This window comes from Loxodonta africana, chromosome 18, assembly GCF_030014295.1.
Source record: "Loxodonta africana isolate mLoxAfr1 chromosome 18, mLoxAfr1.hap2, whole genome shotgun sequence".
NCBI classification, from domain to species: domain Eukaryota; kingdom Metazoa; phylum Chordata; class Mammalia; order Proboscidea; family Elephantidae; genus Loxodonta; species Loxodonta africana.
Genome location: NC_087359.1, coordinates 2,761,468 through 2,786,906, shown reverse-complemented (window position 1 = coordinate 2,786,906; position 25,439 = coordinate 2,761,468). Strand labels below are relative to the sequence as shown.

The 25,439-nt window shown below is 42.0% G+C and overlaps 1 pseudogene; it reads right to left on the bottom strand.

Annotated features, from left to right (window-relative positions):
* Positions 1-3,126: 3,126 nt before the first annotated feature.
* LOC135228139 (uncharacterized) lies at positions 3,127-9,532 on the bottom strand (annotated as a pseudogene).
* Between the last annotated feature and the right edge of the window lie 15,907 nt (positions 9,533-25,439).

Genomic DNA, 25,439 nt, shown 5'->3' with positions numbered 1-25,439 from the left:
ACAACACATAGAAAAATTACATCAATCACAAAATGCAGTACAACCACACAATGCGGGGAATCACGTTCTAACCAAATTGACACATATTTTGGTGAGGCACAATTCGATCTATAACAACTCCCTTCTCCTCTAATTTGATGATTCTTTCTTCTGCCTGATTAAATCTGTTGTAAAATCCTTCCATTGTGTTTCTCATTTCAGTTATTGTCCCTTTCAGTTGCAATATTTCTGTTTGGTTTCCTTTTATCTCTTTTTTTTTGGTTCTTCTTTTGTTCTTACATTGCTTTTCTTATTTCTTTTAGATCTTTGTCTCTGCTTTCCTTTAATTCTTTAATTAAGTTTAACATTGTTGCATTATAGTCTTCCAATCTTTTCATTTTTCAGTCTTCCATAGATATGTTTTTACTTCCTCAGTTCTCCGCAGTATTTAGGGTTTTTGCCCTCAGGACTTTCTGCAAAAAAACTCTTAGGTGGACAGAGACTTCGGCTTTTGCTTACCATTTCCTCTCCCTCTCTGCGGTAGGTCCTTTTCTCTCTCTAGTTTAATTAGGATTCAGAAGTTCCAGGTCTCAGTTTTCAACTTTCAATGTCTCCCAGACACATCACAGAGCATGCTGTGGTTCATCTGTTCGCCACTGGGCTCCACACACTATTCAGTCTACCAGGGGGCATAGACCCCTCTTTCTGGTTATTATTCCCTTCACTTCTCTGTTTCTGCAACCATGCTTTTCAGTTTGAACACCCACATCCTGGAAGCCCTTTTTGGGCTGGGTGTTGCCCTCTGTTTTTGCCTGAGGCTTTCTTCCCTGCACTGTGGGGGCTGCTTATTTCCGATTTGGCATTCAGGGAAGTCACAGACTTTCCTCTGTTTTAGGAAGGGAGGAATTGGTACTCCCCAGAAGGACTTCTGAGAGATCTGTCTTGGTTTCAAAGCCCCAGTGGCCCTGTGGTGGTTTGGAAGCAGTCTCCACTTAGGTGACCCACCTTCTGTCTCCACTGTAGGGGTCCTACTGTAGGAGTTTGTATCAGTCCAGAGTTCACAGTTACCAGTGGGGGAGGGGTTCTCATGCTCCGAAAAGATGTCTCAAGGAGTCTACCTTGTTGCTATCAGAGCCCACCTTTTAGTATATTGTCTGCGGGTGTAACCTCCACTCAAGTCACCTGCTTCTTCACACTTAATAGCTTCAGTCATTAGTCCTCAGTGCCAATCACAAAGGGGAGTAGACGGATTCAAACTGACCTCATGGAGACCTGTCCTATTGGTTTCAGATATCTGCTATGGAGTGTGCAGGGAGGCAGGTAGAGTGTGGACTATGGGAGAAGACTCCACTGCAGGGGCCTTCTATAGACATTTGCAACTGCCTGGCAACCAGCAGTTACTGGGTGGAGGAGTGGGTGTCATGCTCCTATTGGATCCCCATAGAGGTCTTCCTTTTCGTTATCAGAGCGCTCCTATAGATTGTTGGATGCTTGCTTCCTAGCACATAGTAGCCTCAGTCAGCAGTCATCAGTACCAACTTGAATTGGGGGCAGACTAACCTGAATTGACCCTCAAGGAAGTTTGTCCTGTTGACTTTGGAGGCCTGAGCTATGGGATGTACAGGCAGACAGGTAGAGTGGTGACTATGGGAGCATACGCCACTGCAAGGTGCCTTCTGTAGCAGGTTACAGCAGCCTTGCAGCTGACAGAGTCTGGGTCAAGGGAGGGCTGTCATGCTCTGAACAGACCCTCAGAGAGGCCTTCCTTGTTGCTATCATAGTCCTTCTGTAGTATGTTGACTGTGAGTGTAGCCTCTACTTAAGATGTCTGCTTCCTAGCACACAGCAGCCTTAGTCAGCAGTACTTAGCCCTGACCAGAAAGGGGGGCCCACAGAACCACACTGACCCCGAAGGAGGTCTGTCGTGTTGGTTACAGAGGCCAGACCTATAGGGTATGCAGGGAAGCAGGCAGAGTGTTGATTATGGAGGTTAACTCTGCTGCAGGGGCCTTTTGTAGGAATTTGCAGTAGTCTTGCTGCTGACAGTGTCTAAGTGAGAGAGGTGCTGGCATGCTCCGAATGGACCCCCGGGAGGTCTACCTTTTAGACCAGAAGCTTGGGATCCTGTCTCTTTGTTCAGACAGGGGTTAGAGAAGCCGGCTCTTTTGCTGGGGTTGCTTCCCCAGTTCACAGCAGATGGTGGCTCACATGATTGGGGGTTGGGGAAGGGATGGCAGAAGAAGTAATTTTTATAACATATGCAACTCACTGATTCCTTGATTCTTGCCTGTCTGCACTTCCCTGCTGCTGTTCTCTGCTCCCTGATTCAGAGTCCCTCAAAGCTGAGCACCATTTCCTGCTGTATTTCTTATATTTGTGTGACAGCGTCTTAGGCTGGATTCTCTAGAGAAGCAAAACGAGTAAAGTGTATAAATATATACACTTTAAGAGATTTATATCAAGGAAATGGCTCAGGCGGTTGTAGAGGCTGCAACATCCCAAGTCTGTGGGTCAGGAGAGAGGCTTCTCCTAATTCACATAGCCACAGAAGCTGGTGAACCCAAAATTGGCAGGCCAGAGAGCAGGGCTCTTGCTCACAGGCTGGGAAGATCAGTGAATCCCAAAATTGGCAGGCAAGACCACAGGTAAGCTACTAGCTCCGGTCCCTAGAACCAGAGGTCAGAAGAACAGGAGCCAGCTGAAGGATCCAGAATGAGCAAAATCCCCAGAGCTCTGCCTGAACATCTGCCCACACTCCATGCAGGTCACATGCCCAAGGAAACTGCCCTTCAACTAGTTGGCTACTCACAGCAGATCCCCATCATTGGGGTGATCATGTATCACATCTCAACAGGGAAGTGATCACAACATTGTATGACTGCCAAAACACTGAGAATCATGGCCTAGCCAAGTTCACACACTATCTTAACCATCGTAGTCCACCCCTTGTCAACTTGGCACCTGTACACGTCTCCTTAAACCAATAAAATCTCTGAATAAAGACAATTGTAAGGTCGTACTTGGGCCTAACATGATACAACTAGCACACATATAACAAAAAATGCAATAGCCTTGTTAACATCTTATATAATTGAAGAAAACAAAAATATTTGATTTACACATACAAAGCAGAAATACTCATAACAATTATAGTCCTCATTTCTGCAAGTGGTCACGTAACCGTAACTGGTATTTAGAACTACCTTCCTCCACCACTCATTCCATATTCCCTTTACACTCATCGGGCATCTCAGCTGGTCATTGTTCTTTGCCTGGTGGGGTAAACAAAACCTTCGTTCCTGAAGGATCTGGGCCATTAGTATTCATATGAGAATTGGGTTGCTATAGTTTTCCATTGATTTTAATTAAAGGGCACTGTAGTTTTGTAGTACTAAGAGACACCCTAAGGGATCTCCTTCATTCCAGACCCACTCTTCTTTATCTCCATTATGTAGTATCAATCTGATTTCCTCTTGGTAATCAGTATCAATCACACCAGCCAGTATGATAACTCCCTTCTTTGCCTGTTGATCCAGAGGCATAAGGAGCTCAAAGTGGTGAGGTGGCATTCTTAGCTTCCAGTTCAATGGAATCAGTGATATGTCTCCAGGTGTGAACATTCTTCCCTTTGCAACTAAGACCTCTAGACCTGCAGAGCATAATGTCACAGAGACAAGAAGCAAAAATCTTGCGAGTGGGTCACTAGGGGTACTAGTGAGTGGTGCCACTCCCATTTTCACCCCTTGATTCCTGGACCCATGAATCCTGGCTGTGGGAGATACAGCACCATATATTGGACTGTGGTTTAGAGCATATACAGCCTCCTGAAGAACAGTGCCTTAACCCTACAAGGTATTGCTACCTAGCTGGCACCATAAATGTGTCTTTAGGAAGCCATTCCATCTTTCTATCAAGCCAGCTTCTTCAGGGTGATGGGGAACATGGTAAGACCAGTGAATTCCAAGAGCATGGGCCTACTGCCATATTTCATTTGCTATGAAGTGCATCCCCTGATCTGAGGCAATGCTGTGTGGGATACCATGATGGTGAATAAGGCATTCTATAAATCCATGGATGGTAGTTTTGGCAGAAACATTGTGTGCAGAGAAAGCAAATCCATATCCAGAGTTAAGTATCTATTCTAGTAAGAACAAAATGGTGTTCTTTCCATGATGGAAGTGGTCCAGTGTAATCAACATGCCACCAGGTTGCTGGCTGATCAACTCAAGGGATGGTGTCATATTGGAGACTCGGTGTTGGTCTCTGCTGCTGGCAGATTGGGCACGCAGCAGTGGCTGTAGCCGAGTCAGCCTTGGTGAATGGAAGTTCATGTTATTGGGCTCATGCATAACCTCTATTCCTGCCACCATAGCCACTGTGTTCATGAGCCCATTTAGCAATGACGGGAGTAGCTGGGGAAAGAGGACGACTGGTTTCTGCAGAACATGCCATCCTATCCACTTGATTGTTAAAATCCTCCTCTGCTGAGGCCACCCTTTGGTGAGCATTCACATGAAACACTAATATCTTCACTTCTTTGGCCCATTCTGAAAGGTCTATCACATACCTCTTACCCATAAATCCTTGTCTCCAACTTTCCAATCACGTTCCTTTCAAGTCCATGACCATTCAGCCAAACCATTGGCCACGGTCCATGAATCAGTATACAATTGCATATCTGGCCATTTCTCCTTCCAAGCAAAGTGAAAAACCAGGTGCACTCCTTGAAGTTCTGCCCATTGAGAGACTTTCTTTTCACCACTGTCCTTCAACAAAGTCCCAGGATGGGGATGTAGTGCTGCCACTGTCCATTTTCGAGTGGTGCCTGCATATCATGCAGAACCATCTGTAAACCAGGTACGAGTTTTTTTCAACCCTCTGATTATGAGGAACTCCCCATGAGGCCATAGGTGCAGACTGGGAGATGGAAGGTAATGTGAGAGGAGTGGAGACCATGCATAATTCGGCCACTTCCTCATGCAACGTACTTGTGTCTTCAGGTCCTGCTTGGGCCCGATCTCGTACATACTACTTCCATTTAATGATGGAGTGCTGCTGTGCATGCCCAACTTTGTGACTGTGTGGGTCAGACAACACCCAGTTCATGATGGGCAGCTCAGGGCGCATGGTGATTTGGTGTTCCATGTTTAAGCGTTCAGTCTCTACTAAGGCCCAGTAACAAGCCAAAACTGTTTCTCAAAAGGAGAGTAGTTATCTGCAGATGGCAGGGCTTTGCTCCAAAATCTAAGGGTCTGCACTGTGATTAACCAAGAGGGGCCTTCCAAAGACTCCAAACAGCATCTCTATCTGCCACAGACAAGCACCATTGGATGAGGTGATTCATATGGGCAAAGTGGCAGAGTGGCTTGCACAGTAGCCTGAACCTGTTGCAGAGACTTCTCTTGTTCTGGGCCCCACTCAAAACTAGCAGCTTTTCTAGTCACTTGATAACTAGGCTAGTAGCACACCCAAATGAGGAATATGCTGCCTCCACATTCCAAAGAGGTTCAATGGGTGTTGTGCCTCCTTTTTAGTTATGGGAGGAACCAGATGCATTAACTTTTCCTTCCCTTTAGAAGGAATATCTTGACATGCCCCACACCACTGGACCCCTAGAAATTTCACTGAGGTGGAAGGTGCCTGAATTTTTGTGGGATTAATTTCCCACTCAAAACACAAATGTTTTTCCAGTAAGTCCAGAGTCACTGACACTTCTTCCTTACTAGGTCCAATCAGCATAATGTCATCAATGTAATGAACCAGTGTGATATCTTCTGGAAGGGAAAGGTGATCAAGTTTCTTGCAGACTTAATTATGACACAGGGCTGGAGTTGATGTAGCTGTGAGGTAAGCAATTGAAGGTGTATTGGTGGGCTTGCCAGCTAAAGGCAAATTGCTTCTGATGGTCCTTGGAAACAGATATGGAGAAAAAGGCATTAGCCAGATCAATAGCTGCATAAGAGGTGCCAGGAAATGTATTAATTTGCTGAAGCAATGAAACTACATCTGGAACAGCAGCTGCAGTTGGAGTCACCACCTGGTTAAGTTTTTGATAATCCACTGTATTTCTCCAAGATCCATCTCTTTTGTGCACAGGCCAAATAGGTGAGTTGAATGGGGATGTGGTGGGAATCAGCACCCCTGCATCCTTCAAATCCTTGATGGTGGCAGTGATCTCTGCAGTCCCTCCAGGAATGCAGTATTGATTTTACTTTACTCTTTTCTTATGTAGGAGCAGTTCTAATGGCTTCCACTTGGCTTTCCCTACCATAATAGCCATTACTCCATTTGTCAAGGATTCTATGTGGGGATTCTGCCAGTTTCTGGGTATATCTATTCCAATTATGATTTCGGATCTGGGAAAATCACTACAGGATGGGTTCAGGGACCCACAGGACCTTCTGTGATACTGACTTGAGCTAAGACCCCATTAGTAACCTGGCCTCCATATGCCCCCACTCTGGTGGGCCACAGTGATGTTTTGGGTGTCCTGGAATTAGTGTCAGTTCAGAGTCAGGATCCAGTAATCCCATAAAAGTCTGATTATTTTCCTTTGCCCCAATGAACAGTCACTCTTATAAAAGGCTGTAGATCCCTTTGGGGAAGACTGGGTGAAAAATTAATAGTGTAAGTTTTTGGCAGTTTATTGGAGTCCTTCCTCAAGGGGACCTGACCTCCCCTTCAATCAAGGGGTTGTGGACCTGTAAACTTGCTCAAGTCTGGGCTGTGACTGTCTACTCTGGTGATTTGAGTTAGACTGTTGTTCACTTGACCTAGCATTCATCTCCTTGTACAGATCAATATTTAGTAGATTTCTTATCTATTTCACTCCTAGGGACACCATGACTAAGTAGCCAATGCCGTAAGTTCATAAGAGTCAGACTATTCTGACTACTGCTTTGACTCTGCTGTCCATAATGGTAACCACACCTACCTTGTCTTTGTAGATTGAGTGCCATCACTTGGCCCCTACCGCTATTGGCTCCAATCAATGCACTGTAGTTAGGTGTCCTAATTCAGTTAGGGCAGTTACTACTGTCAAATATGACATATAGAATAGCAATCACAGAAGATTTCAAGGATGCTGGTGCTCCATTCACAAATTTGTTCCTCACCATTGTGGTAAAAGGTGTGTCCTCTGGACACTCCATGTGTGGGTCTGTGGGTCTAACCTGATAAATTCACTCTATCATGCCAGTTTCCCTAAGCCTTTGGATACCTTCTTCTGCAGTATAGCAAGTCAGGTCTGGTACTTCAACTTGATTTAACGTAGGCTAAAAAGAAAAAAAAAAAAAGAAATTTTTTTTCTTTTTTCACCATGAAATCCATACTGCAGCAACCCAGCCAAAAAAAGTATAAGATCCTTTCCTAACTTTTTGAGTTGAAACATTGAATGAAGAGTCTATGCTTAATGAGCCCATATCAATGAACTCAGACTGATCCATCTTTATTTTCCTTACACCCTTATCCCACACCCTTAATAGCCATTCCCACACATTTTCCTAGGCTTCTGTTTGTTCATATTAGAAAAGTCAAGCAGTTCATTCTGAGTTGAGTGTACCTCCTCCTGGGTTACACTTTGTACTTCACCTTTTGGGGTCACTGGGACTTAAGTCTAGTTATAGGTCTAGAAACCAAAATTGGTGGGGAAATGTTTTGAGAATATTCAGCATTGTCTGGTAGAGCATCTGCCTCAGACGCTGTCCCAGGCACTGACTCAGTCAAAGGCACATTAGATATAGCTTGACTGATCTCATTAGATGAGAGTGGAGGGGATAATGGTTCTGTTAGCAGGAGTGATTCAATGAAATTTAGGGGCTCAGTGTCTCCAGCTTCCTGATTATCTACTCATATGTCCCCATCCCAGGTTTCAGGATCCCATTTCTTCCCAATCAAAGCCCTCACTTTAACTTCAGGCACCTCTTGAATTTGGCAGCTCAGTTGTAATTCAGTCACTCTTACAATAAGACTCTGGGTTTGGTTTTCAGCAATATCAACTCTGTTACTACAACAAATAAGGCTTCCTTTCAAGGCACAAGTGGAAACTTTGAGGTTGTGTATGTGGCATTTGAGCTTTGTCTCTGAAGCCCTGGGCTCATCTCTTTCTTTCACCAGTTTGCCTAGTGAAAGTAGAACCAAACAATAATTTTCATTGTATTTCTCATTATGACGAAATTGTAGCAAGGTATCATCCATGCAATCATCCAGAGCCTTGTCTTTCACCGATACCTGACCCACTGGTGGTGATATTTTGGGTATTTGAACTGCCATCTCACACTGTGGATTAGCAATATCATCTTTACTGTTGGAAGCAGAGTCATCAACATCATTAAGACTAACCAGACTTAAGATCCAATTTAGAAAATTCTTCCTTATAATTTTGTTTCCCTAGAGCCACTTTCAGTACCAAATATCTTAGGCTGGATTCTCTAGAGAAGCAAAATCAGTAAAGCATATATATATATAAATAGAGAGAGAGAGAGAGAGAGAGAGAGATTTATAGCAAAGAAATGGCTTACATGGTTGTAGAGGCTGTAACGTCCCAAGTCCATGGGTCAGAAGAGAGGCTTCCCCTGATGCACATAGCTGCAGGGGCTGGCGAACCCAAGATTGGCAGGCAAGACTGCAGGTAAGCTGCTAGCTCAAGTCCCATGAACCAGAGGTGAGATGAAGAGGAGCCAGCCAAAGGATCCAGAATAAGCAAAAGCCCCAGAGCCTTGCCTGAATGTCTGCCCCCACTTGATGCAGGCCACTCATCCAAGGAAACTCCCCTTCAACTGATTGCCTACTCACAGCAGATCCCATCCTGGGGGTGATCACATATCAAATCTCAACAGGGAAGTGATCACAGCATTATACGACTGCCAAACAATGAGAATCATGGCCTGGCCAAGTTGACACACAATCATTACTTATTTAATTTATTGTGTTTTAAGTGAAATTTTACAATTTAAGTCAGTCTGTCATACTAAAACTTATACACACCTTGCTATGTACCTCTAGCTGCTCTCTCCCTAATGTGATAGCATATTCCTCCTCTCCACTCTGTGTTCCCTGTGTCCGTTCAGCCGGCTCCTTTCCCCCTCTGTCTTCTCATCTTGCCCCCAGGCAGGAGCTGCCCCCATAGTCTCATGTGTCTACTTGAGCCAAGAAGCTCACTCCTTACCAGTATCATTTTCTGTCTTATAGTCCAGTCCAATCTCTGTCTGAAGAGTTGGCTTCCAGAATATTTCCATTCTCGGGCCAACAGAAGGTTTGGGGGCCATGACCTATGGGTTCTCTCCTGTCTCAGTCAGACCATTAAGTCTGGTCTTTTTACTACAATTTGAGGTCTGCATCCCACTTCTCTCCTGCTCCGTCAGGGATTCTCTGTTGTGTTCCCTTTCAGGACAGTTATCAGTTGTAGCAGGACACCGTCTAGTGTTTCCAATCTTAGGCTGATGGAGTCTCTGGTTTATGTGACCCTTTCTGTCTCTTGGGCTCATATTTACCTTGTGTCTTTGGCATTCTTCATTCCCCTTTGCTCCAGGTGGGTTAAGACCAACTTATGCATCTTCGATTGCCCCTTGCTAGCATGTAAGGCCCCAAATGCCACTCTCCAAAGTGGGATGCAGAATATTTTCTTGATACATTTTGTTATGCCAGTTGACCTAGATGTCCCTGAAACCATGGTCCCCAGCCCCCTGTTGCTGCTACTCTGGCCTTCAAAGCATTTGGTTGTATTCAGGAAACTTCTTTGCTTTTGGTTTAGTCCAGTTGTGCTGACTTCCCCTGTATTGTGTATTGTCTTTCCCTTCACCTAAAATATTTCTTGTCTACTATCTACTTAATGAATACCTCTCTCCCTCCCTCCCCTATCTTCTATCAAAGAATATTTTCTTCTGTGTTTAAACTTTTTCTTGAGTTCTTATAATAGTGGTCTCATAGGATATTTGTTCTTTTGCAACTAATTTCACTCAGCATAATGCCTTCCAGATTCTTCCATGTTAGGAGATGTTTCATGGATTCATCCTTGTTCTTAATCGTAACATAGTATTCCATTATGTGAATATACCATAATTTATTTATCCATTCATTCATTGATGGACACCTTGGTTGCTTCCACCTTTTTGCTATTCTAAACAGTGCTGCAGTGAATGTGGGTGTGCACATATCTGTTTGTGTGAAGGTTCTTATTTCTCTAGGATACATTCCAAGGAGTGGGATTGCTGGATTATATGGTACTTCTATTTCTAACTTATTAAGGAAGGGGCAAATCAATTTCCAAAGTGGTTGTACCATTTTCCATTCCCACCAGCAGTGTGTAAGTGGCAGTCTCTCCACAACCTCTCCAATGTTTACTATTTTTTGTTTTTTGGATCAGTGCCAGCCTCGTTGGGATGTGGTAGTATCTCACTGTAGTTTTGATTTGCATTTCTCTAATGGCTGATCATGAGCATTTCCTCATGTATCTGTTAGCTGCCTGAATATCTTCTTTGGTAAAGTGCCTGCTCATATCCTTTGCCCATTTTTTAATTGGGTTATTTGCCTTTTTGTTATTGAGTTTTTGCAGTATCATGTAGATTTTAGAGATCAGACACTGATCGGATTTGTTATAGCAAAACACTTTTTCCCAGTCTCTAGGTAGTCTTTTTACTCTTTTGGTGAAGTCTTTGGATGAGCCTAAGTGTTTGATTTTTAGGAGCTTCCAGTTATCTAGTTTCTCTTCTGGTGTTTGTGCCTTGTTAGTAATGTTTTATATACTGTTTATGCCATGTATTAGGGCTCCTAGTGTTGTCCCTATTTTTCTTCCATGATCTGTATCATTTTACATTTTATATTTAGGTCTTTGATCGTTTTTGAGTTAGTTTTTGTGCATGGTGTGAGGTATGGGTCTTGTTTCATTTCTTTTGGAGATGGGTATGCAGTTATTCCAGCACCATTTGTTAAAGAGGCTGTCTTTTCCCCATTTAACAGACTTTCGGGCCTTTGTCAAATATCAGCTGCTCATATGTAGAAGGATTTATGTCTGGATTCTCAGTTCTGTTCCTTTGGTCTACGTATCTGTTGTTGTACCAGTACCAGGCTATTTTGACTACTGTGGCAGTATAATAGATTCTAAAATCAGGTAGAGTGAGGCCTCCCACTTTGTTCTTTTTTTTTTTTCAGTAATGCTTTACTTACCCGGAGCCTCTTTCCCTTCCATGTGAAGTGGGCAATTTGTGTCGCCAACTCATTAAAAAAGTCATTGGAATTTGGATCGAGATTGCATTGTGTCTATAGATCGCTTTGGGTAGAATAGACATTTTCACAAAGTTGAGTCTTCCTATCCATGAACAAGGTATGTTTTTCCACTTATGTAGGTCTCTTGGTTTCTTGCAGCAGTGTCTTATAGTTTTCTTGGTATAAGTCTTTTACATCTCTGGTTAGATTTATTCTTAAGTATTTTGTCTTCTTGGGGGCCATTGTAAATGGTACTGATTTGGTGATTTTGTCTTCGACGTTCTTTTTTTTGGTGTAGAGGAATCCAATGGATATTTGTATGTTTATCTTGTATCTGGATAGTCAACTGAACTTTTCTACTAGTTTCAGTAGCTTTCTTGTGGATTCTTTAGGGTTTTCTGTGTATAAGATCATGTCACCTGCAAGTAGAGATATTTTTAGTTCTGCTGTTTATTTCTTTATCTAGCCTAATTGCTCTGGTTAGGACCTCCAGCACAAAGTTGAATAAGAGTGGTGATAAAGGGCATCCTTGTCTGCTTCTGGTTTTGAAGGGGAATGCTTTCATACTTTCTCCATTTAGGATAATGTTGGCTGTTAGCTTTGTATAAATGCCCTTTATTAAGTTGAGGAGTTTTCCTTCTATTCCTATTTTGCTGAGAGTTTTTATTATGAATGGCTGTTGGACTTTGTCAAAAGCCTTTTCTGCATCAATTGATAAGATCATGTGGTTCTTGTCTTTTATTTTATATGATGGATTTTTTTTATTTATATGATGGATTACATTGATTGTTTTTCTAATGTTAAACCACCCCTGCATACCTGGTGTGAATCCCACTTGGTCACGTTGAATTATTTTTGTGATGTGTTCTTGAATTCTATTGGCTAGAATTTTGTTGAGGATTTTTGTGTCTAAGTTCATGACAGATATAGGTCTGTAATTTTCTTTTTTTTTTTTTTTTGTGGTATCCTTACCTGGTTTTGGTATCAGTGTTACGCTAGCTTCATAGAATGAATTCAGAAGTATTCCACCCTTTTCTGTGCTCTGAAATACCTTTAGTCAGTAATTGTGTTAACTCTTCTCTGAAGGTTTGGTAGAATTCTTCAGTGAAGACATCAGGGCCAGGGTATTTTTTATTTTTGTTGGGAGTTTTTAAATTACCTTTTCAATCTCTACTTTCGTTGTGGGTTTATTTAGTTGTTCTACCTCTGTGTTAGTTTATGTAGGTAGTGTGTTTCTAGAAATTTGTTCATTTCCTCTAGGTTTTCATGTTTGTTAGGGTACAATTTTTCTTAGTAATCTGATATAATTCTTTAATTTCAGTTGAGTCTATTGTGGTACTGCCCATCTCATTTCTCATGCAGGTTATTTACTTCCTCTCCTGCTTTTCTTTTGTCAGTTTGGCCAAGGGTTTCTCAATTTTGTTGATCTTTCCAAAGAACCAGCTTTTGGTCTTATTAACTCTTTCGATTGTTTTTCTATTCTCTATTTCATTTAATGCTGCTCTAATTTTTATTATTTGCTTTCTTCTGGTGCCCGAGGGGTTCTTCTGTTGCTCTGTTTCTATTTGTCCAAGTAGTAGGGATAATTCTTTGATTTTGGCACTTTCTTGTTTTTGGATGTGTTGACACACAGTCTTAACCATCATAGTGAGGGTCAGAATGATGGTCTCCCTGGCTAGCCTGTCATATGTATCTTTTGCTCAATTTCTTTGCTTATCTTCTTGCCAATATGTTCCATGATGTCCAGGCTTCTGTTGTTCTCTTGTTCTCTCAGAAAGGTACTTGGCACATAGTAGGTGCTCACTGAATAGTTGTTGAATGGAAGTACCTGGGAAATGAAGAATTTTCATGCACAGATCATCAGGACACTCTGTGACATCAATATTTAAAACCGTGTTCTGACAGAATGTTTCAGAAGGGTGACTCAATAACTCACTCCCTGACTTTCTGCCCCTAACATATGCTTAAGGAAATGTTCTCCTCTCTGGGCCCATCTACTCTTGCATCTTGAGTCAGCAGTGCCTTTGCTATTTTTCTGTAGTTTCTCTTTCCTTCACTGGATCAGCATGTTCATTTTCAAAAGCTAGCAGTTTATACTGAGCACAGAAGGCTGGCTTTGGGAAAGGTAAAATTTTCATTCATTTAGCACATGTTCTCTGGGCTCTGCTTAAGGAGATGTTTATTCTAGATGGAGAAAAAAAAATCTGGGGTGGGGGGAGGCATACAGCAAGGAGTACAAGTCAGCATATCAAGTGCTGGGAGGTCCACAATGTGCCTTTTGTGACAAAAGTAAAAACATTACACGTGAGTTCAGCTTCCTAACATCTCCTTCCCCTCACCATTTAGAGAAGATGAACACTAGAGAGATATTCTCTAGTTTTGCAGAGGAGGACTGGTGTGAAAACTACTAGCATTGACGGAAATTAACAAAAATGACTGTGGGGGTAAATAAGAGAGGATGACTGAGAATGATTCCATGTTTCTAGCTATACCGAAAATGAGGGAGGAAACTGGTGCCTTTCAGATATCATAGTAGCAAACTCACCAAGCATTGGTGGGTGTTACTGAAGATCTGAGAGCAGAAAAATGATAAGATGGGGGTTACAAGCAGGTTGTTTTGGTAGTAGCCTGTCACTTTTGCTTTGGAATGGAGAGAAACAGGCATGTGTTTGTAGAGGTGTGCATTTAGAAACTGTCAAGAAGTATTACTAAATTATAAAATTTTTTCATTTCCCTTAAATATGGGAAATATATACCCTCTTGGGTGTGATTTGATTTTGTGTTGCAGTAACATTTTCTTCAAGAGAAATACATCTCCAGTTCCATATGGTCAGTCAATATAAAGTAGGGCTTACACATTGAAATGCATTTTGAGGCAATGTGTTTGGGACTGAGCCTCTTATGACATTGTTGGCTCCACATACATTGCCTCCTCCTTCTGTCATTCTTCTTTCCTGTTGCAGCTCTGTGAGGTCTGTGTCATGATTCTAAATAGTAGGCAGCACTGTCCATGCTTTCCAACAAGAATAGGGAAGGACGGACTATTCTTTGTATCTGCCTGCCATCAGTCAATTAAATCAATTTTAATAGCTGTTTCTCGGAAAATTGGCCTTGGGATGGACAGGAAAATGGGGTTTCAGGGCCCTCAAGAGGGGCTAGGGTTGCTCAGAACTTTGTCCACCCAAAGTTAATTCCACATCAGAATTTTGTCCGTTGTAACAAGGCAGTATCACAGCGAAGCTGTCTATTCTTAAGCTCTTGGCAGACATCACTCTTTCTAACTTCATGCCACAAGCTCTGTTTTCCCAGCTTAGTGAACAAGTAACCCGATCAACATCTCCACCCTCACCACCACCATTATCACCACCACCACCACAACCACCACCACCACTATCACCATAACCATTACCACAACAGCATTAGCAGCTATTCACTGAAACTTATTCTTTGCTAGGTCCTCTGCTGTTTCTCACATGCATCACCCCCTTTAATTCTCACGTGAACCCTATAAGGTAGATATTTTTAAATCAGTTATACCCTTAACACCAAGCACAGAGCTTGGCACATGTAAGTTCCTCAATAAATGTTGATTGAATCCACTTTTATTTTGCAGATAAAGAAATCAGAGAGCCTAACTAATTTTCTGAGGCAAAACAACTCATTATTGATGGATCTAGAATTAAAAAGGACATGTGGTCTGTTACCTCTTGAATACTACCTGAACTCTCCAAATGCCACACCTTGGCTTCAGTTCTTCCTTTCACTTAGAATGCCATTTAAACTCTTTCCAGGCCTCCCTATTCTCCAGTTCATGATTGGAATTTCACCCCTTCCCTAGGGTCTGTTACCATTTTCACATTTGGAATTCTGTCTCCTTCCACCATGCTTCCACTGAAATGTGTTTGCACTTCGATTTAAAAAAAACAGTTGCTGTGCAGTCATTTCCAATTCATGGAGACCCCATTTGTCAGAGTAGAAATGTGCTCCAATGGGTTTTCAATGGTCAATTTTTTGAAGGTAGATTGTAAGGCCTTTCTTCCAGGGTACCTCTGAGTGGACTCGAACCTCTAACCTTTCAGTTAGCAGCTGAGTGCATTAACTGCACTACCCAGGGACTCCTGCACTTCTGTATATCACTACAAATATCTGTATTTTGCTTACGTGTCTGTATGTTTGCATCTCTCACTCCATGGGGGATGGTTTTGTTTCATAGCTCTTTCAAACCTCTCTTCTCTTGTTTAGCATGGTGCTTTGCCTACTAGATACTAAAGAAACATTTATGAAATCAAACAGCATTCACCCAAGAGAATGAGCAAAGGCTCTGAGCATGGATTTGGACCCCTGACACCTGGTGGGAGGAAAAAGAAGCAGGAGCCTGTTAGGAAGGGCACCAAAGACAAAGTTTGCCTGGTTCACAATAGGCAGAAGGCTGGTCCTGGGTACACACAACATCCTTTCAAATAAAACTGCTTTATTCATGACTAACCAGAGAGGGGAAGAAACAACAGATGCCAAAGATGAATAGGCTGTTGTTAGCCCATTCATTGACTAGAAACGAGTCCTGGATTTTGCATCTTCCTGTTCTATCAAGTGGCCTCTGCCTGAGTGTCATGTTTACTTTTTAGTGCCATCTGCACCTGTGGCCTTTGGACCCAGTGTTTATGACAGATGGGCGAGGCCGAGCTTACACATTTAGTGGGTAGCTTTCCTTCTGTGGAGCCCCGTGACACCATCAGCTGTGGCACAGGCCCAGTGGGCATGTGCACCCCATTGGCTGTGTCTCCATCTACTGTGTGACTGCTGTCCTCAGAGTCTAACACACCCCAGTTGGGTCCACTGATTGCCCTCATTTCTCTCTCTTGCCAGGTTTTTGTCCCTCAAAATACCATGTTCAATGGCAAGCAAGTCAACTGGAATAGGAACATTCACCTGACGTGTCTGGATCAGACACAGTCGTACAAGTTTTTCAGTTTCTTTCTTTATCAACACATGGTTTTGCAGCTATTATTTTAAGAAAGGGATTTCCTAATTATTTTATTTTCTTTCTCCTAAAGAAGGCTTAAATACACCTCATTCACTGAGATCTGGGAGGAGAGTTTTGCTTTCTTGTCTTGAGAGATAGAGTAATCTGCGTGTAGAAAGTGCACTTTGGACTACCTTAGAGGGACCATTATCTACTGGTGTCATTGCTTTTCCTTCTAACAGATAGGTGAGGTTATATTGTAGACCACTACACAGTAAGTGATTGCCTAATGGACATGAAGATAATAGCAAAGAGAGAATCTCGCTTTGAAGCTAGGCCAACCTGGAGAAGTAGACTGGATGTCAGAGTCCAAATACCCCACCCTATCCCAAGTTCTCTGCAAAGCATCATTCTTGCAGGTGAAGGTGAGCGGTTTTGTGGATGGACCGCTTTATAAAGCCATCAAGTCTCTTTTCCGAGAATCGCACAGTATGTCATCCAGTACCTGTCTCTAGTCAACCAGTAAAGAACGGTGTGTTTGGACAAGAGAGGAAAGTGGAAAAACATACCTACCTAGATATTTAAATATTTAATTAAAGTTTTTAAAAATTGAAGTAGGTATACAGAAAAATAGACAATGGCTAGTACAACCTCTACGTTCAAAGTTTTCCTAAAAACTTGAAAGCCAACACCCAAGTCCTTGGTTTCACCCTATTACTCCCTCTGACATTTCACGCAGGCCCTGGCTGTCTGAGAAACAGGCAGGTCAGGCAGGCAAAGTTAAACTACCTCTAGATACAGGTCAGACAGCAGAGGAGGGCCCCAGGGATTCTGCAGGGTACAGCTTCCAGTGACTGAGAACATCCCTGTCACAGGAAGGCTGGGCAGAGCCACCTGTGCCCGCTTTCCTGTACCACCTCGTCACCTGTGTGTGCACCTGCTGTGTATGTGGAAGTGGGGGTAAAGGTCAAGTTCTCTGGGGCCAGACAGATTTGAATTCTTGCTATATGACTCTCTAGATGCATGACTCAAAGCAAGTGACTTCCGCTCTCTAGAAGACCAAGCGCCTGAACTGCGGGAGATGGTAGATGTCAGAGGTGTGCCAGTGTGCACGTGTGTATGCGTTTTGTGTGTGTGTTTTGTGTTCTCCTATGTGGCTAGGCTCAGCTGGGTGCCGTTTTCTGTGTTCATCTAGTGTTTCTCACAGATGGTATCATTGCACATAAGCAAAAAAAAATTTACTTTCAGCTCAAGTTGCTCTCCAATATATCAATTCCATTAGAACAAATTCATGTTTTCAAAATAAGCGTTATAACAAAGATAACGTACCTATGATATTTTATTTATTTGAGTTTTGCCGTCTCTCTTCCCACAAGAATGTACTCCCTCGCAGGCAGGCCTTTTGTCAGCTTTCTCACTATTATGTATCCTGGGACAGTGCCTGGATAAGGGAGGGGTCAGTAATTGTTTATGTCTGTGAATAAATAAATGAATGCTCTGTCAGTATCAATTAAGCTAGTTAAAAATAATTCAGAAGTTACTTTTAGCCACTGGTTGTGTCCCTTTTACTTAAAACCTTAGGAGGTACCTGTTTTTATGAATGAGTGTTTATCCTTTTTTTTTTTAATATTTTGCAAAATACCTTAGGTTGTCAAAGAATTTATCTAAACATTGCTGGCAGGCAAGCCAGTGTAATTATGCTTCTGTGTGCATTGTGCTAACTGCTAGGAGCATACGCTTTTCATCCCTATTATAACACTAGCCATTAGGAAAGTCAGAATTCTGTGTACCTTAAAAAATGGTGGAATGGTGAGGATAATGAAAATGGAAATGGACACCTGAGCAGCCAGCACACATCAGACTGCAAGTAAAGAGAAGTGTGCCTCTCTATAAATAGGCCTGGCCTGTGGAACAACACTGCTCTTTGGGCGGGGCAGACCAAAGTACAGCAGAGGACAATGAACAATTTAAGAGAAGTAGGACGTCGCATTGCCTGGGTATGAGAGATGAAGATCTCGGGTTTGGTTTAACCCCAAACCTAGGGGAATGCTCATAGATACAGAGAGAACATTTAGGTACTACTGACAAATAAAGTATTAGCATTAAAACCAGGTGCAGTCAAGTTGACTTCAACTCATGGCAACCTGATTTGTGTCAGAATAGAACTGTTCTGTAGGGTTTTCATAGCTGTGGCCTTTCATAAGCCAATTACCAGGACTTTCTTCTGAGGTGCCTTTAGGTGGGTTCCAACTATCAACCTTTACTTTAGCATCCCAGCACTTAACCATCTGGGGACCCAGTATTAGAATTACTAAGATCCTTTTACCTAAGCAAGATTCTTTAAAGAATGTCTCTTGACCTCTTCAAGGTAGAGGAAAGGAAAGGTGCTGAAGATAATTTGGCTTAGATATCTAGAGGATTATAATTTTCTATTATATTTACAATCATTTGAGTTTTCAAAATCTCTGGGCTTACTCAGTTTAGACAAAGAAGACAGAAAAGAGGGGGAGAGAGGGAAGAAGGAAGGAGGGGGAAGAGAGAGAGAGTGCAGCTAGAGTGGGAGAGAGAGGTTACCTGTAAACCTAATATTATAACTTTTCAAGGAATGATGGTGACAGACTTCCATTGATGCTCCCCCTCTTCCCCCCAAAAAAGTTGGTTTACCACAGTACTTCCTTTAGAAAAAGTTATTTTAATTTTACTGGTTGACTGACTACAGCATTTCTCTTTGATAGGTTTTTGTGGATTTAAGGGACAGAAGAGATACAAGATGGTAAGAATACATGTTAGCATCCTAGGAGATTGAGATTGTTATCTGGTCATTAACTTGGTCACTACAGTAGGACGTTTGCTTTTACCAGCTGGTCCTACATGACCCAGACACAAATTTTGTTGAGGTAATGATTTGACAACTGTCTTAGGATGAGTTTTCTAGAGGAACAAAACCAGTGAAACATGTATATATATATAAATACATATATCAAAAAACAAAAAAGAAAAACCCAAACCCATTGCCATGGAGATGATTCCAACTCATAGTGGCCCTGCAGGACAGAGTAGAACTGCCCCCGTAGGGTTTCCAAGGAGCGGCTGGTGGATTCAAACTGCTGATCTTTTGGTTAGCAGCCACACTTGCTACTTTGCATTTGGTGCACTGTCCCCACCAGAGCTCCATAAATATAGAGATTTAATTCAAGGAAATGGCTCACACAGTTGTGGAGGCTGGTAAGTACCAAAATGCATGGGTCAGGTGTCAGGCCAGAGGCTTTGCCTGACTCATGTGATTGTAGGGACTGACAAACTCCAAATCAACAGATTAGACAGCTGGGTGCTGGCTCACAGGGCTGTGGGAGCTGGCAAATCCCAAAATCTGCTGGTCAGGCGGCAGGCTACTGGCTTATGCCCCAAGAGGTCAGATGATGACAAGTCAGATGCAGGATCCAGAGCAAGAGTGAGCCTTGCTGGAACATCCATTTATATACTAGAGGGAGGCCACACTGCCGTGGAAACTCCCTTTTCAACTGATTGGCTGCTCATAACAGATCTCATCATGGAGGTGATTACATTATATCAGATCTCATCTTGGGAGTGATTACATTATATTTACATTATGGAAGAGCAATCGGTACAATGTCTGTCAAATCACTGAGAATCATAGCGTAGCAAAGATGACACATAACATTAACTATCACAACAACCTTGGGAGTTTTCAGGTTTATAAGTAGTATTCTCCATTTTAATGAACAAAAATATAGTTATGAAACTTTAGAAGAGATGGCTTGGACCATATAACACTTTATAAGACTCAATCTTATTTTAGGGTTAGTTTTTCCATAGAAAACCAACATTTTCCTCCCTTCTTAAGTATTTGATATTGCTTTCATTCCTTTTCTAAAAAAAAAAAAAATTACATTTTCTAATTATATGAGTAGTATAAACTCATTTAAAAAGTACAGAAAACATAAAAATGAAAAGTTTTGCTACTGCACATAATAAAACTGCTGTTAACATTTTGCCATTTCACTGCAATCTTGTATGTGTTTATATTTTTACATAATTGCACACACATTATACATAACGGTCGGTTTCTTGCTTTATTTTTTTCCCCCAATTAACACTGTATAATACAAATTCCACCATGGCATTAAACATTAAACATGCTTTCTAAATATAGTTTGTAATGATTTCACCAATCCCCTATCATGGAACAGACATTAATATTATCTATAGGTTTTCTGGAATCTCTGGTGGTATAGTGGTTAAGTGCTATGGCTACAAACTAAAAGCCTGGCAGTTCAAATCCACCAGGCGCTCCTTGGAAGCTCTATGGGGCAGTTCTACTCTGTCCTATAGGGTCACTATTTGTTGGAATCAACTTGATGACAACAGGGTTTTTTTAAACAGATTTTCTAGCATAAATGAGGCTATTGATGCCTGTGTGTATAGTTACACTTTTGGATTTTTTTCTCAACAACAAAGTCCCGGGAGTGGGATCACTTGGTAAGAGGGTACAATGAATGAGGAGGTTCAAGAGCCACAGAAGAGGTGGCTGGCATTTGTGAGGGGTCCCTTACCTCACTGTGGTATGGCCAGATAGTGGCCTTATTCTGGAAGTCCATGTGAACAATCTTCCCAACAGCAGCCCTGGCAGGTGTCCTACAGTCTTGACTAGAATACTTACAGTGACTGGACTATTATTCCCTCTTTTATTTTCTTCACTGAAATAAATGCAAATAGTAATTACATGTTTGCTTCATTGCATTAGATTTAGAAGGTGTAGTTGTAACACGTGAACTAGAAAACATTCAAGTTTTTTTTTTTTTTTCCTTTTGCTTAGTGTTGAGTTAGGTGAGATAGTTCAGGAAGCAGGAGAACGCATGGCAGAGAGGGGAGGAAGGTGGGAAGGGAGGTCCAGGAAGTAAATTTCCAGGCCTTCTTATTCGTACTTTGCATTTGGTGTACTGTCCCTTCTCAGGCACTTTGTTGGCTATTACAGACGTAGGACATGAGACAGCTTGTTATGCCTTTCATAGCCATGAGGGAAACAACTCATCCTGTCACCTCTTCTGTGGCTGTTGTGCCTCCTCATTCATCACACCCTCTGACCCAGTAATTCCACTCCTGGGACACAGAATTATCCTGTGACTCAGTATTTTCACTCCTAAGCATTTACCCAACAGAACTTTAAGTGGGTACTCAAACTAGTATGTATACACTCATGTTTATGCCAGCACTATTCACAATAGCCAAAAGTTGGAAACAACCCAATGGCCATCAACTCATGAATAAATAAAATGTAGTATATCCATATAATGGAATATATTATTCAGCCATAAAAGGGAATAAAGTACTGATACATGCTAGAACATGGATGAATCTTGAAAATATGCTAAGTAAAAGAAGCCAGCCACAAAAGACTGTATGATTTCATTTATATGGAATGTCTAGGATAGGTTGGAGAAAAATATTGAATATGCCATAGACTGCCAAAAGAATGAACAAATCCATCTTGGAAGAAGTACAACCAGAATGCTTCTTAGAAGCAAGGAGAGTGAGACTATGTCTTACACACTTTGGACAAGTTGTCAGGAGAGATCAGTCCCTAGAGAAGGACATCATGCTTAGTAAAGCACAGGGTCAAAGAAAAAGAAGAAGACCCTCAACATTCTAGATTGACACAGTGGCTGTAACAATGGGTTCAAGCATAACAATGAATGTAGGCATGGGGCAGCACCGGGCAGTGTTTTGTTCTGTTGTGCAGGGTATCTATGAGTCGGAACTGACTCAACGGCAGGTAACAACAACAAAGATAGGTAAATCCATACAGACAGAGAGGCTGATGGTTGCCATGGGGTGGAGAGAGCAGAAAAGGGGAGTGACTGCTAATGTGTGTGGAGTTTTCTTTTGGGTTGATAAAAATCTTTGGAATTACATGTAAGTGGTGATTTCACAACATTATGAATGTACTAAATGCACTGTTGTGTTCATTTTTAAGTGTCTACTTTTATGTTATGTGAATAAGTGGATGAGCTGAAGGAAGAGAGGAAAGAAGGAATAAAGGAAGGGAGGGAGGGAGGAAGGGCTGGAGGGAGGGAGGGAGGAAGGGCTGGAGGGAGGGAGGCAGGAATGAAATGATGGAGGGAAGGAGGAAGGGAGGGAGGAAAGAAGGAAGGAAGGAAGGAAGGAAAAGAGGAAGGGAGGAAGGATGGAAGAGAGGAGGAAAAATTAGGCAGCATCCAGTGGGCATTCACAAACTCTACTGTTAAAGTCAGGCCTTTCCTTTGCTTTGTCCTCCTGAGATGGATTGAAAAAAAAAAAAAATCAGTTATGGGACGTTAATTGCCAGAGAATGTAAGTAAGTACTAACATGCCTACATGCACAGCTTTCAACATTACCCTGCCATTTTGTTTCTGATATTTCCGTCTCTGCTTTATTGACTTGACTTACCCCAAGGATGGAAACTATGAACCATACTCTGAGTAAGGAATAAAGGCACGTTTCTGTGTAAACAGTGTTTAAAACTTAAAAATCACCAGAGTGAGGCTTGCCATCTATACTTTTTCATAACTCATTGTTGATTATTTAACAGAACACATGGGTTAACTTTGAAAATATTTCTGGGTATTCTTCCTGGAGAAAGAGCAAGGAAAACAGTCCGGGATAATCGAATATGTTCCCCTCCCTTGAATGACTAGCAGAAGGGCACATTTAGTCCTGCCCTGCCTGTTTATCTTTCTAATGTATTAAAGTTAATTTGAAGGCTGATTCCTGAAATGCAACCCTCCCTCTGAGCTTTCTCTCCCTTCTAGTTTCAAAACAGGAAGGCTAAGTGCCCGTTTCTGGTTCAGCCATGGGGAGCGACAACAAACCCCACGAGGGAGGCCTTGTGGGACAGTGTGGATTCAGAATTATCTGAAAATGGGAGGACAGATTTGCTCTCTGCCTTTTTTGCAGAAGCTGGCCACTCTTGTCTACAGAATACCCCTGTCTCCAGGGCTGTGTGTCATCAACAGGCCCCTCTCCTGGTGGCTCTGCACTTTGTCTCCGAGTCTGAGAATTTACAGTTAGCTTCTCATCTATGTAACACCTTCCTGCCCTACAAACCTGTTAACCAAACTCAATGCCATCCAGTCAATTTGGACTCATAGCGACCCTAAGAGTCCTGCCCTATAGCTCTATGAAAAAAAAAAGGTGTCAATCAATTTCCTTTATGGAGGCTCTCTGCCTTGTCGTTTCTCATTCCTTAGCAGCGGCTGTTCACATTGATTGCTTTCTCTGCTACAAAGATCGCCCCTTCTGCTTTCCTCTCCTTTCATCTCAGTTCTTCTTCTTAGTGTCTGTTCTAGACAAGATTTTTGGATGCCTAGTGATTCCAAGCAAACAAGCTGTTCTGCCTTACAAAAAGTAAAAACGAAAAACACAAAAAGCCTCCTAACACTACAAAGTATATCATTTGCCTTCAAGATTAAGTGAAAATGTTTCCTTGAGATTCATGCTTCAGGTCTGAACATCCCTCCACTTAACCACATGATAACAGAGTGGCTTTTTTGTTGTTGTTTTTTGCCAGTAAAGTGTATCTGTACTAAACCAGGGCCATCTTTCAGTAAGAACAGAGTCGGATGCTGCCCTGTGCCATCAAAACATGCCTCTAGCCCTGTTTATTTATGAGAAGCTTTGTGCCGGGTACAAACTGATACACATGTTATCCAGCTTTATAGGCGACATCACATGGTGCCGGTAATCTGATAAAATAAGGCTTTAAATGGGAAGGCGGCTCTCCCAGTTTTGGGTGCCAGAAGGTTTTGGGCTTGGAAAGAAAGAAACAACAAACAGATCCAAAATCAGAATCCCTAACTAGTATTGAATCATGGCACCATAGGAAACATGCTAAATTTTACCAGAGAGCATTTTCTGCAGAGATGCTTGTTGCAAATACACAACTTATTTTGCAAGTTAAAAAATGCAGGATATAGCTCTAAAAGCTGACTTTAAGTTTATGTTATTGTATTCTTCTAAGTGTCATTGTGTTGTTCACGAAGAAGGCAGAATTAGTGAGGTTTTTTGGGACATGAGCAGTTTTGCATTATATGTAATATATAGCATTTCAAATATAGCATTTGCATTTTGAGGCAGTTATAAAGAGATTTATAAAAGAAGTTTTTTTCTTCTTTTATAAGGAGATTTAAGAAAATACTCACAGGTTGGCCTCAGATGTTAGAATGTTAAATTAGCAAGAACACACACTAATAACACCCAGTGCTCAATGTTAATTGATTACGTTCCAGGATCTGGTACAATCTGCCCAGCAGAGTATGATAATTATTAGTGCAATGAGTTAACATGCTGTAGTTATGAGATGAATCCAAGAATCTTTGCTTTTGGGGGATGGCACAAGACATTAAGGACAGTTGAGAATGTTGTATAGTATGTATTAAAACTATTTGGCTATTTGAGGGGCCACTTTTAATAGAAATCAATTTGCAAATATTTTTTAAGTAGAGGTGAAGTATTCAATAAGCCCTGGCAGAGAAATGGTTGATCCCTCTCTTCAAAAAGCAGCAGTCTACTTTGGAAGGCAAAGCTACATAAAACAAAACAATGAAATGAATATGATGCTACATAAATAAGCTCACTGTGACATGGTATGGAGGGGAACAGGTCTGACATCATCTGATAAGAGCCTGTGGAAGGGGGGAAAATTCCCATCAGACAGCCTTCTGATTAAACGGGGACTATGTATGTGATTGTTGTGTGTGTTGAGTCCAAACCGACTCATAGCGACCTTGTATGACAGGGTAGAACCGGACCATAGGGTTCCCTAGGCTATAAACCTTATAGGAGCAGACCACCAGGTCTTTTCTCCCTTGGAGTGATTGGCAGTTTTGAACCATCCACCTTTGGTTTAGCGGCTGAGTGCTTTAGCCACTACACCACCAGGGCACTAGGGACTATATACAGGGGTCCAAAGTCATGTGGTATGTATGCATTCCCAGTCAGTTGGTAGCTTGGTCTGGCTCTCCCTTTTCTACCCTACTGAACATCCCCTGAATTGCTAGATTAAAGGGATCTGTGAAGACGATTATGCTTAAAATAACAGAAAAGTTTGGAAGCAGTGAATTCCATGTCACTTTACTCAATATTGGGAGCCCTGGTAGCATAGTGGTTAAGAGCTTGTCTGTTAACCAAAAAGGTCCGCAGTTCGAATCCACCAGCCACTCATTGGAAACCCTATGGGGAATTTCTGCTCTGTCCTGTAGGGTGGCTATGAATTGGAATCGACTCAACAGCAACGAG